This window comes from Anguilla rostrata, chromosome 4 (genome assembly GCF_018555375.3).
Source record: "Anguilla rostrata isolate EN2019 chromosome 4, ASM1855537v3, whole genome shotgun sequence".
NCBI classification, from domain to species: domain Eukaryota; kingdom Metazoa; phylum Chordata; class Actinopteri; order Anguilliformes; family Anguillidae; genus Anguilla; species Anguilla rostrata.
This window is the reverse complement of record NC_057936.1, coordinates 51,247,532-51,257,945: the sequence shown is the minus strand read 5'-3', so window position 1 is coordinate 51,257,945 and position 10,414 is coordinate 51,247,532.

The window sequence follows — 10,414 nt, the reverse complement described above, 5'->3', positions numbered from 1 at the left end:
TATGCATAGTTAACTCCTTGTCAGTGCCTAAAGACATTCAAAATGACATACGCAGTCTATATTTTATGGAATCAGGACGGTGGGACTGTTTACCTACCATTTCTTTTTTTTATTAAATAGCCACAGGGAGACTAATGACATTATAAAGCTGTGGTAGAGAAACAATAATTTAACCATTGCATATTTATAAATGGCAATAGGAATTTAATAAGTAAATGACTGATGGCTTTGTGCAGCTGTGCTGTATCCGTGAGTGATGTGCCCCAGTCTCTTGCTACACCTTACTCTACTGCCACTGGCTTGTACTGGTGTAGCTCAAGCTTATTGGCTTGTACTGGTGTAGCTCAAGCTTATTGGCTTGTACTGGTGTAGCTCAAGCTTATTGGTTTGTACTGGTGTAGCTCAAGCTTATTGGCTTGTACTGGTGTAGCTCAAGCTTATTGGCTTGTACTGGTGTAGCTCAAGCTTATTGGCTTGTACTGGTGTAGCTCAAGCTTATTGGCTTGTACTGGTGTAGCTCAGCTTATTGGCTTGTACTGGTGTAGCTCAAGCTTATTGGCTTGTGAAGAGGTCTGGTGTAGCTCAAGCTTATTGGCTTGTACTGGTGTAGCTCAAGCTTATTGGTTTGTACTGGTGTAGCTCAGCTTATTGGCTTGTACTGGTGTAGCTCAAGCTTATTGGCTTGTACTGGTGTAGCTCAAGCTTATTGGCTTGTACTGGTGTAGCTCAAGCTTATTGGCTTGTACTGGTGTAGCTCAAGCTTATTGGCTTGTACTGGTGTAGCTCAAGCTTATTGGTTTGTACTGGTGTAGCTCAAGCTTATTGGCTTGTACTGGTGTAGCTCAAGCTTATTGGCTTGTACTGGTGTAGCTCAAGCTTATTGGTTTGTACTGGTGTAGCTCAAGCTTATTGGCTTGTACTGGTGTAGCTCAAGCTTATTGGCTTGTACTGGTGTAGCTCAAGCTTATTGGCTTGTACTGGTGTAGCTCAAGCTTATTGGCTTGTACTGGTGTAGCTCAAGCTTATTGGCTTGTACTGGTGTAGCTCAAGCTTATTGGCTTGTACTGGTGTAGCTCAAGCTTATTGGCTTGTACTGGTGTAGCTCAAGCTTATTGGCTTGTACTGGTGTAGCTCAAGCTTATTGGCTTGTACTGGTGTAGCTCAAGCTTATTGGCTTGTACTGGTGTAGCTCAAGCTTATTGGCTTGTACTGGTGTAGCTCAAGCTTATTGGCTTATACTGGTGTAGCTCAAGCTTATTGGCTTGTACTGGTGTAGCTCAAGCTTATTGGCTTGTACTGGTGTAGCTCAAGCTTATTGGCTTGTACTGGTGTAGCTCAAGCTTATTGGCTTGTACTGGTGTAGCTCAAGCTTATTGGTTTGTACTGGTGTAGCTCAAGCTTATTGGCTTGTACTGGTGTAGCTCAAGCTTATTGGCTTGTACTGGTGTAGCTCAAGCTTATTGGCTTGTACTGGTGTAGCTCAAGCTTATTGGCTTGTACTGGTGTAGCTCAAGCTTATTGGTTTGGTGCGCTTGTGCGTTTGACGTGTTTTCTGACAGATTTAAGCCCTTTGTTGCTGTGAAGAGGGTTCATGTTCTAGATGAATGTTCCTTTGCTTTTTGCTTGTTTCTCAAAGGTGTTGCCTTCCCATTCTCTGTGAGGGAAGGGGATCGTGAGTCACCATGCAGACAGCTGTATAAAGCCCAGATTATGTTAAGCAAAATATTATTTCATTACACAAAGGTTATTAAGAATATCAAGCACCTTGTTTATCTACCCATTTTGTATCTAATTTGGGGGGACACATGAATACAATTAATTTAAGTTAATTCATGCACAATTATTAGTATTAACAGTGTAGTTATTTCCATTGATCTAACTGCTCCCATAACATATGAAATACAATTATGTGTAGTTAATACAGTTCATGTCAATCTCAAAAAAGTTATAGATAGGGATAGTGATGACCAGTACATTGCATTAAAAGGTAAAAACAAGTGTTTGAGGTTGCATACATTCTGGAATGAGTTAAAAAATAGAAAAAGCACTGTATTGACTTTTAAATAGATTAAAAATGCATCAACATTATTAGTATGAATATTCAATGAATTGTAAAGATTTGCTGAAAAAGGCTAGTTTTGTATTAATCTAAAATGTAAAATGTAATGTTCATGTAAAACAGGTTGCCATGAGGCAGCAGTACGGCCCAGGTTAATCTCTGTTGGCAAAAGAAGGCATTGCAGGGACAGCTTTATGTTAACTAGTGTTTACGGTAAGCAAGAGACCGGTTGTCAGAGAAGAAATGTAGTGACGCTGTGCCGTTTTCACTGGGGAGGAAAAAAGTCCAAGCTTTATGAAGCACAGCCAGCCTTCAGTCCTCTGTCATAGATCCCATTTCAGCCGCCTCTCTACGGCTTTGGCCAGCTAATGCAATGTCTTCATAATAAGAAGTCCTTCATGTTCTACTTGGATTGAAATCAATTTGTCTCCGGGAAAGTCCCACAAAGGATTATTGTTAGATCTCTGGTCGATGCCATCTGACTGGCCCTCTGACCTTTGCTTTGTGTGAGCTCTCTGACAAAGTCATTGCCCCCTCCTCCCCCACTCTTTCACTATTAAAACCAAATGTCCCCATCGGCGCCAAAATGGCCGCGTGATAAGCCATCCGCTTAGATGGGGCTGGCAGACCGAACGCCCACACAAGTGCCTCGGGAGCAAATGAGCTGGAGAGGCGGAAGATCAGGGAACGTCGTGCTTTGTTTGGCAAGTGCCTGAGATTGACTTCACGCGTCAACGTCACATCTGACAGAATGAAAGTGAAGGATAGACTCAGAACTGAGTGTTAAGATGGAACAGCTACATTTTTTACATGGTGTCGATCCTCTCGAGGGCCCGGTGTTCTGTCCTTGGGAGATTGGGGCTGGGTACTTTGATGCAGGTGGCTCGCCGTGCCTTAGCTGAGGGGTGGAATGTGGGACAGACCATTCCACAGTGAGCTGAGGAGGTGAGAGAAAGCTGTAAACACGATTACAGCTAATAACCTTTATAGGTTGAGATATATGGTGTATGATATATGGATTGAAATTAAACGCATGTTTTTATGAGCTGTACCTATGTACAAATGTCATTTATAAATCAATATTGATCATATCGCACATTGCATAGCACAGTGACCGAATTGCTGTGGGGCAGATGGTCACGGCTGCTGGACGGGGCAGATAAACCAGCAGGCACGTTTTCCTGATAGGTGTGTGTCAGCCATTTTGCAGAGACCCAGAAACCGCTCCTCCTTCCCAGCGAGTGAAGGGCCTTTATTCGCGTTCCCGCTGGCAGCCAGGGGCTTGGGCCGTGCCCTGCCTTTCATGTGCAGTCAAACAAAATGGCCCGAAACAAACAGTAAACAAAGAGGTCTTTAATAAAGGCCCGCCGTAAGACCTGCCCTCCAGTGGTTTATCATTTCAGCTCTCAGCAGGGGAATGCTGGGACAGGGCCCAACGAATCCCGACTGCGACCGCACAGAACCTGAACACAAAAACCCAAAGGATGGAAAACAGAGGAAAGGGAAGAAATCAAAGTATAAACATATACCCACATCACTGCATTTTTAAAGCTAACCAAATAAAAAATACTTTATCTTTATTCAAGGCATGATCTCCTACTTATAAAAAATGATGGCAGAAAAGTATGAAAACACCTGTGCATCTACTTTTCTCGAGGCGCCGCACTTCAAACAAGGATAGATCTAATTAGAACATATTTTATTCAATCACAATAGCAACCTGTTCAAAACAAAATGTCAAATTTCCATATAAATCATACTGGCTGCAGCCGTAATACTGCCAGGCAAACAGCACATACATTCACATGATGTTCACCTCTGCCAAAGCCTGATGTATTACCGATATCAACGCAGGAATAGCAGCGTAAAATTATAGTCATGTGCATCAGGGTATAAATGCATGACTTCACTGAAGTCAATTTTTCTCTTGACCCGAAGGCAGAAGTCCTGAGAGCCTGTTCAATTTGTAAGCCATTTTCTGACCCGTTGTGCAACTTCAGCCAACCACACTGAATTCTCTCCCTGAAACTGGCCATAGCAGGTTAATAGCTGTAATATACTTCACTGGTCTCGATGTTCCGCTGAAGACAGTCTTTTTTTTTTCCATCTATCTGCATGAATCTGAGAATACAAGCTGTCCCACTGCCAAATCAACATTTGGCCAAAAACGCAAATCAAAAGACACCGACGCTGGCAATGGTCTGGGGGTGCCAGTTTAAAAGCACAGTACCGATTTAGACAGTGCTCTAACATTTAATGTTATTCATCTTAAAATGCTCATGCCCATTAAGAAAAGGTGAGGCATACTTTACAGAATAACCGACTGTATGTGTACAGGTTTTGTTTCTGTTTCCGTCTGAATTATTCTCATTATATACAGAATTTGTGAAAAAATATACTTGTGGAAGTGTAACAGTCAAGCATTTAATTGTCATTAAATATGTGGCTTTTATGCAGCGCTGGAAAGACTGGTTGTGTTTTAAATGCAGTACCCCTTTATGAACAATAATTTCAATATCAATCAATATTTTCACAATCCTCATAATTTTGAGAAAAATTATATCTGGAAATATGTCCCTACATTCCATGGTGTATAATTCACACTATGAGCCTACTGCATTGATCTTCATTCCTGGTCCTGGAGAGCTACAGGGTCTGCTTGTTTTTGTCTTAGTCTTAATATCAGCAACCAATTCAGACCCCTGAAACCAGGTGAGGTAACTGTGTAATCGACTGCTTTCATCAACAAAGTGCCGAGTAACAGCATAAACCTGCAGACCCTGTGGCCCTTCAGGACTGAGAATGAAGATCACTGGTCTACTGTGTAGGCAACTCATCAACACAAAAACGTTTTGAGGCTTCAGCAAACCCTTGCTAAGCTTGAATTTGTCCCATCTCGGTCCGTTTCCATTTGAAGTGAAAACACCCGATGCCAGCAAGGTTCAGCAGTGATTCCTTGATTGAGGCAGTCTCTCTGCTGATAATTATTATGAACAGCAGACAAAATATGGCTCATATACCAGGCCTTGTTTCACAGTGGCACCATACATGAACATGCAAGAATAAACATAAAGGTGCTCATTCTGTTAGTGATGGCTGGTGGATTTCGACAGGTTTGTATTCGGAGTCCATCAAATTCTCTGCTTAAAGCACAGCTCTGCTGGCATTGTGAGGAACACTGTTTATCTGATAAAATTTTCAGCTTCATAGAGCTGTGTGTCATTTGGTCTGTTGAGGATATTGAATACTAATTGTTAGTTTTATGTATTATGGATGGGCACACAGACCCAATGAAGGACACCCGTCATGGAAGGGAAAGCTTGTGACCTGCCAGCAGTGTTAGCCACCTTGGCAGCAGAGCATAGCTAAAATGGGGGTCTGCTCTGCTTGGGGGTATGCTCCATTATATTCTGTGCAATCACTCTTTTCTGAGAAACTGACAAGCATGGCAGCTTGCAAGACATGTAAATCACTCACACAGCAGTTCTGCCTTTTCTCAGGCAAACAAACGAACCTGAAGCGCGCAAGTTTTTTTCGGGTGCCCTCAGAGTCCAACTACAGCCCTTTTTGGGATCGAGAAAAATGGAGGTTACCTCAGTATTTAATTAAAAAGAATGTAGAAATCCATCACCTGTCCGAAATCGCACAGCGGCGAAGCAGGGGGAACGCTCGCTCTGCAGGACTTTTATGTGACCTGAGACGCTTTCCCGACAAGAACAAGAGGACATCTGTGGTTCCATAAAAGGAGAAATTTGATAACACGCTTGTGCAGCTGAATTAATCTACCACATGCAAGACTTTCAAATTACTTGTGAGTCTCAGTATTGGATGCTAGTTTTATGTCTTCCCCCAGGTGATACGAGGTCAGACAGGATGAGGCTGAGCAAAAAAATGTTCAATTCTTTGTGTCGCATATCATCGCATTTACGATTAAGCACACATGCCACAAACAGAGTTCAACTTTAATTTAAACCCAGCAGCCATGCCTAATAATGCAATAAAAATACAGTTTGCTATCAGCAAAACAGATGCATTCCAAGAGCTTTATTATGCAAAGAAATAATAATCAAATAACACCTGCCATATTAAGCATAATCCATTCCCAGAAGTCAAATATGTGGCTGCTTACTGTGTGATGAGATGTACCATAAGGATTTGAAAAGATAGAAATCTTTGACTTTTGCTTTAGCAGTACTGGCTTGTCCCAAACATGTCTGCATCAACTATTTCCAGGAGGGAAATAATGCATATTAAGACAATAACAGAAAAATGTAGCTGTAAGTCAGGGGTGTTCCTTTTGTTCTGTGATGACTGAGGCTTTGGTATGAATTTATCAATCCACTGATTAATTGTACTTAAATAAAGATCTATTTCATACTCATGAATCCATACTGACACAGGTTTTTGCTTAATCCAAGTGAGACCGACTATTTTCTGAGTGTTTTGTTGAAACCCTTAGTTGAGTTTTCTAGTTAGAAAATGATAAATTTCAATAACTTGTTGGGGGAAACTGTACAGATCAATGAAACTTCTAAATGCTGCACTTACTCAGCTGAATAATTGCTATAATGCAACTACAAATACAGGCACTTTCGGGGAGTTATTTAGTTAATTGTTATTTATTTCTGCACTTATGAGCATACATTATGTAGGCTTGGTTCTTTCTCATTCCCTGTTTCTCTGGTCAGAATGCAGTCCTGTCGGTTTGGCTTCATTGTTACCAATAAACACACTGAAAGAGTACAGAACTGCCAGAGTACAGCTGATTTACAGCAGTCATTGCACCTTTATATGAGTCACCATCTGGAACTGCAATTATAAAAATAACTATACATGGTACTCCATCAAGGATTGTCAGTTGAACCACGATGAATCCCCACCAAGGAAACAAGAGGAGGCAATGAAGGGCCACTTTCATATTCAGTACAAGGCGTAAGTATTTTGGGCAGTGACACAATTTTTTTGCTGTTTTGGCTCTATACTCCAGTACATTAGATCTGAAGTAAATCAATGAATATGAGATGAAAGTGCAGACTGTTTTACATCCATCTCCAGTGATCCCTGCAGGAATTACAGCCCTTTTATTCATAGATCGCCCTTTTTATGAGGGGATATGTATACATTGTTATTCTCATCCCTACTTATCAGGCTCAAGCAAATACTGAGCTGTGGCAATGGCATATTAAAGCTATATGAGACACACATTGTACTCAATGATCCAAAGCCAGTAGTTCACCTAAATGATGGCTCCGGATTCAATGATCTGCATTAGCATTTTAGCATCATTATATCCATCATCTGAGTCCTGGAAGATCCACAATGAGTCTTCTGCACAAGACGAGCAACATTAAAACTGCAGAGCAGAGGAATTGATTAACATTAACATAGCTGAATTTGAATGAATGCTTAATTTGTTCATTGACAAATTTAATATTATCAATTATACTAATAAAATATGTATTTTTAGAATTTTATAGATTATTTATTTATTTTTTGCATTATATTTTACTGCAAAAGATTTTCTCAATCTTGTTTAACTTCTAATCCAATATTTGTCATTTTCAGAGTCAGACCGGTGACTTCATGTTGATACACATCTACAGTATAGATGAGATATGGTCTAGCTCTGCATATTTGCTGTGTATTACTTATTTTGGCAAACAGGTCCTATTATCTCCCTATCACTGCCTAAGGATGATATGGGAAAGCTTAAAATAATACTTTGATCATAAAACATACATAGTTTGGCTATTAGTTATTAGTTCACAATGTGGAACACAAGGGGCAGTCCCTTTGACTAGTGTCTATTTGTTTAGGTTTTAAAAAAAAATGCATACATGTATACATATTCCAAAATTATTTTTCTCTCTCTGTCTGTCTATCTGTCTGTCTGTCTCTCTCCATCTCCACAGCTGTTTGCATTGTAATAGGTGGCCATAATGCCATAGCTGTTTTATTTCAGTTTATTTGTAGTCCTGTGTGTAATTTGGAACCTTTCACATTGTCTATGATAGTCAACCATCCAGGCGGTGAAGAGCTCTGAGGTGATTACAGTATGTAAAGGGAATGGCCCAAACTTGCACTCACCCTCTGGCAATAATTCAGAAAGGATTATGGCTTGGCTGAAAATCACTTTAAACGAGCAAACTGTCTTGTTGTACACTGTACGCTTAACAACTGCATACTTTATTAGAGGATTTTAACCCACTAAATATCTGCTGATACCTATAAGCTGAAGCCATTTTGCTTTCTGCTGGTACTCACCCTTGAAATGCCTTGATAAGGGCATTTATGTAATACATATACTTGGGAGGTGAAAGAGTTAAAAACAATCTGCATGTGGCAATTATTTTTCCAGATATGTGCTGAGGGAAGCTTTCTATCAAAGCCGTATATATTAGCCTGAGCAAAAACACAATCTGATGTTTTATCATTTTCTAAATAATCTTTCAAGACATAATTAATTTTGCGATGAGAAAACTAACGAGGGATTGATTTCAACTGCTCTTTTATATGGATCCAAAAGAATGCAATTCCAACAATGCAGATGTGAAGAGGGTAAGTCGAGTAGCAGGTTGTAAATGTGATATTGATCTTGAGATTGATCCATTTAGGCGCACTGTGTTCACTAAGGAACACACATGCGCACCACTGCAAAGTAAACACAAATAGTGTTATAAAAGACAACAATCCAGCTTACAGGACTGCAAAACTGAACATTTTTACATTTAAATTTTTCTGAACAGTCATAGAATCAGAAAGATAACGCAAGGAATAAAAAGCGGACGGATCTTTGGACTTCTTTGTGATCTCACATCTCTGCCTCTCCTCTGTAACTGACCAGTCACACCCACCACCACAGAGGAGAATAAAAGGGTGAGAGCACTGTGGCCTCACGGAAACGTGATGGGGAAATGGTGGAATTACATCATGTTGTTTACAACCCGTTGTTAAAATCAAATTACTGTTGAAAATGAGGAATGCCTTCCTTAGCGTTTATGCTGCCAGGAAGTCAATCAATTTTGTTAAGACCATTGGCTGCTCGTTTCTCTTGGGCGGGATTTGCCCGGAGAAGTTGAGCGCTGTAGAAAGAAACAGATAATGTTGCTTTTACAAATTGCAAGGCCCCCTGCTGCAACAATTTGGCTTGATTAAGACCATAAAACTGCCCAGAACATGACCTGTGCTTTCAGATAAGAAGCCTTCTGGCAGTCTCCCAGAACTGGTAATGCAAAATCGCATCACGATGGGCGATATTTTAGCAGCAGCAGCAGCAGCAGCAGCAGCAGCAGCTCTAGTACTGAATTATCCAGCTGAGCAGAGTAGGTTTCTCTTTCCACAGCACTCTGCACAACTCCATAACAAACCAACCACACCCCCACCCTGGCTAGCGACACGGCTCTCCCTGTAACCATGGAGGCATTTTGCTGAGGAGTGCGGCTGTTTGGCTTCCCCACGATGGTGACGTGTCCTTAGTAACGGCTGTATTTCTCTGTCTCCAGGACAGCCAGCTTTAAGGCCTGAGGTATTCTAGTATATCACTTCCAGCAGAGTCCAGCACAGCACCACGCCACACCACACACACACACACACACACACACACACACACATCTGCACCAGTACTGCCTCTTTCCTGCATGCCTGAGACCAACAAAGCAAGAAACATTTGCATGCACACACACACACACACACATGTACATATACATGTGCGACACATACACATTTGTGCACATTTGTGCACTCTTTGCACAAAGCCCACCATGCCATCTTTCCAAATGTCCAGCACAGTTTGAAAGCCTGTCCCAATGTGACATTACAAAAACCTTTCCGTATTAAATGGACCATAAAGTGCTATAAACTGCCCTTTCACTGTTTAGTAATGTCACAGATTTTTGCACATATTGGTTGACCTTTTAAAGCACTGCACTGTTCAAGGGTGGCCACGCAGCTAGCAGGTGTAACAATGTTGTAAACTGGTCTGCTGATTTTAATGAGGCAAAGGCTAGTTTCTGCACAGCGACCACAGAGGCTGCATCCTCGCAACCGGACTAGGCCTTTAACATCCCCACCATGCACCCCAACTGCACTACTCTATTGTAACTGACGAGTTCAGCAGAGATACTCCTTGACTCATCTTACATCCAGCAAGATCTGTCTGCGGATTGGTATCCTTCCAGAAACACCCCCGTTCACGCACATTCGGAGAAGCTCCGTACGTTCTGCTCTTGTTCAGCTCGGTCGACCCTGCCCACAGGCCCGATCACAACAGCAGTGCTTCTGGCTTGTTATGCACACAGGCAAACTGGTGCAGGAGCCATTATGACCCCGAGGTGTTAGATTCATGAGACAGGAGGG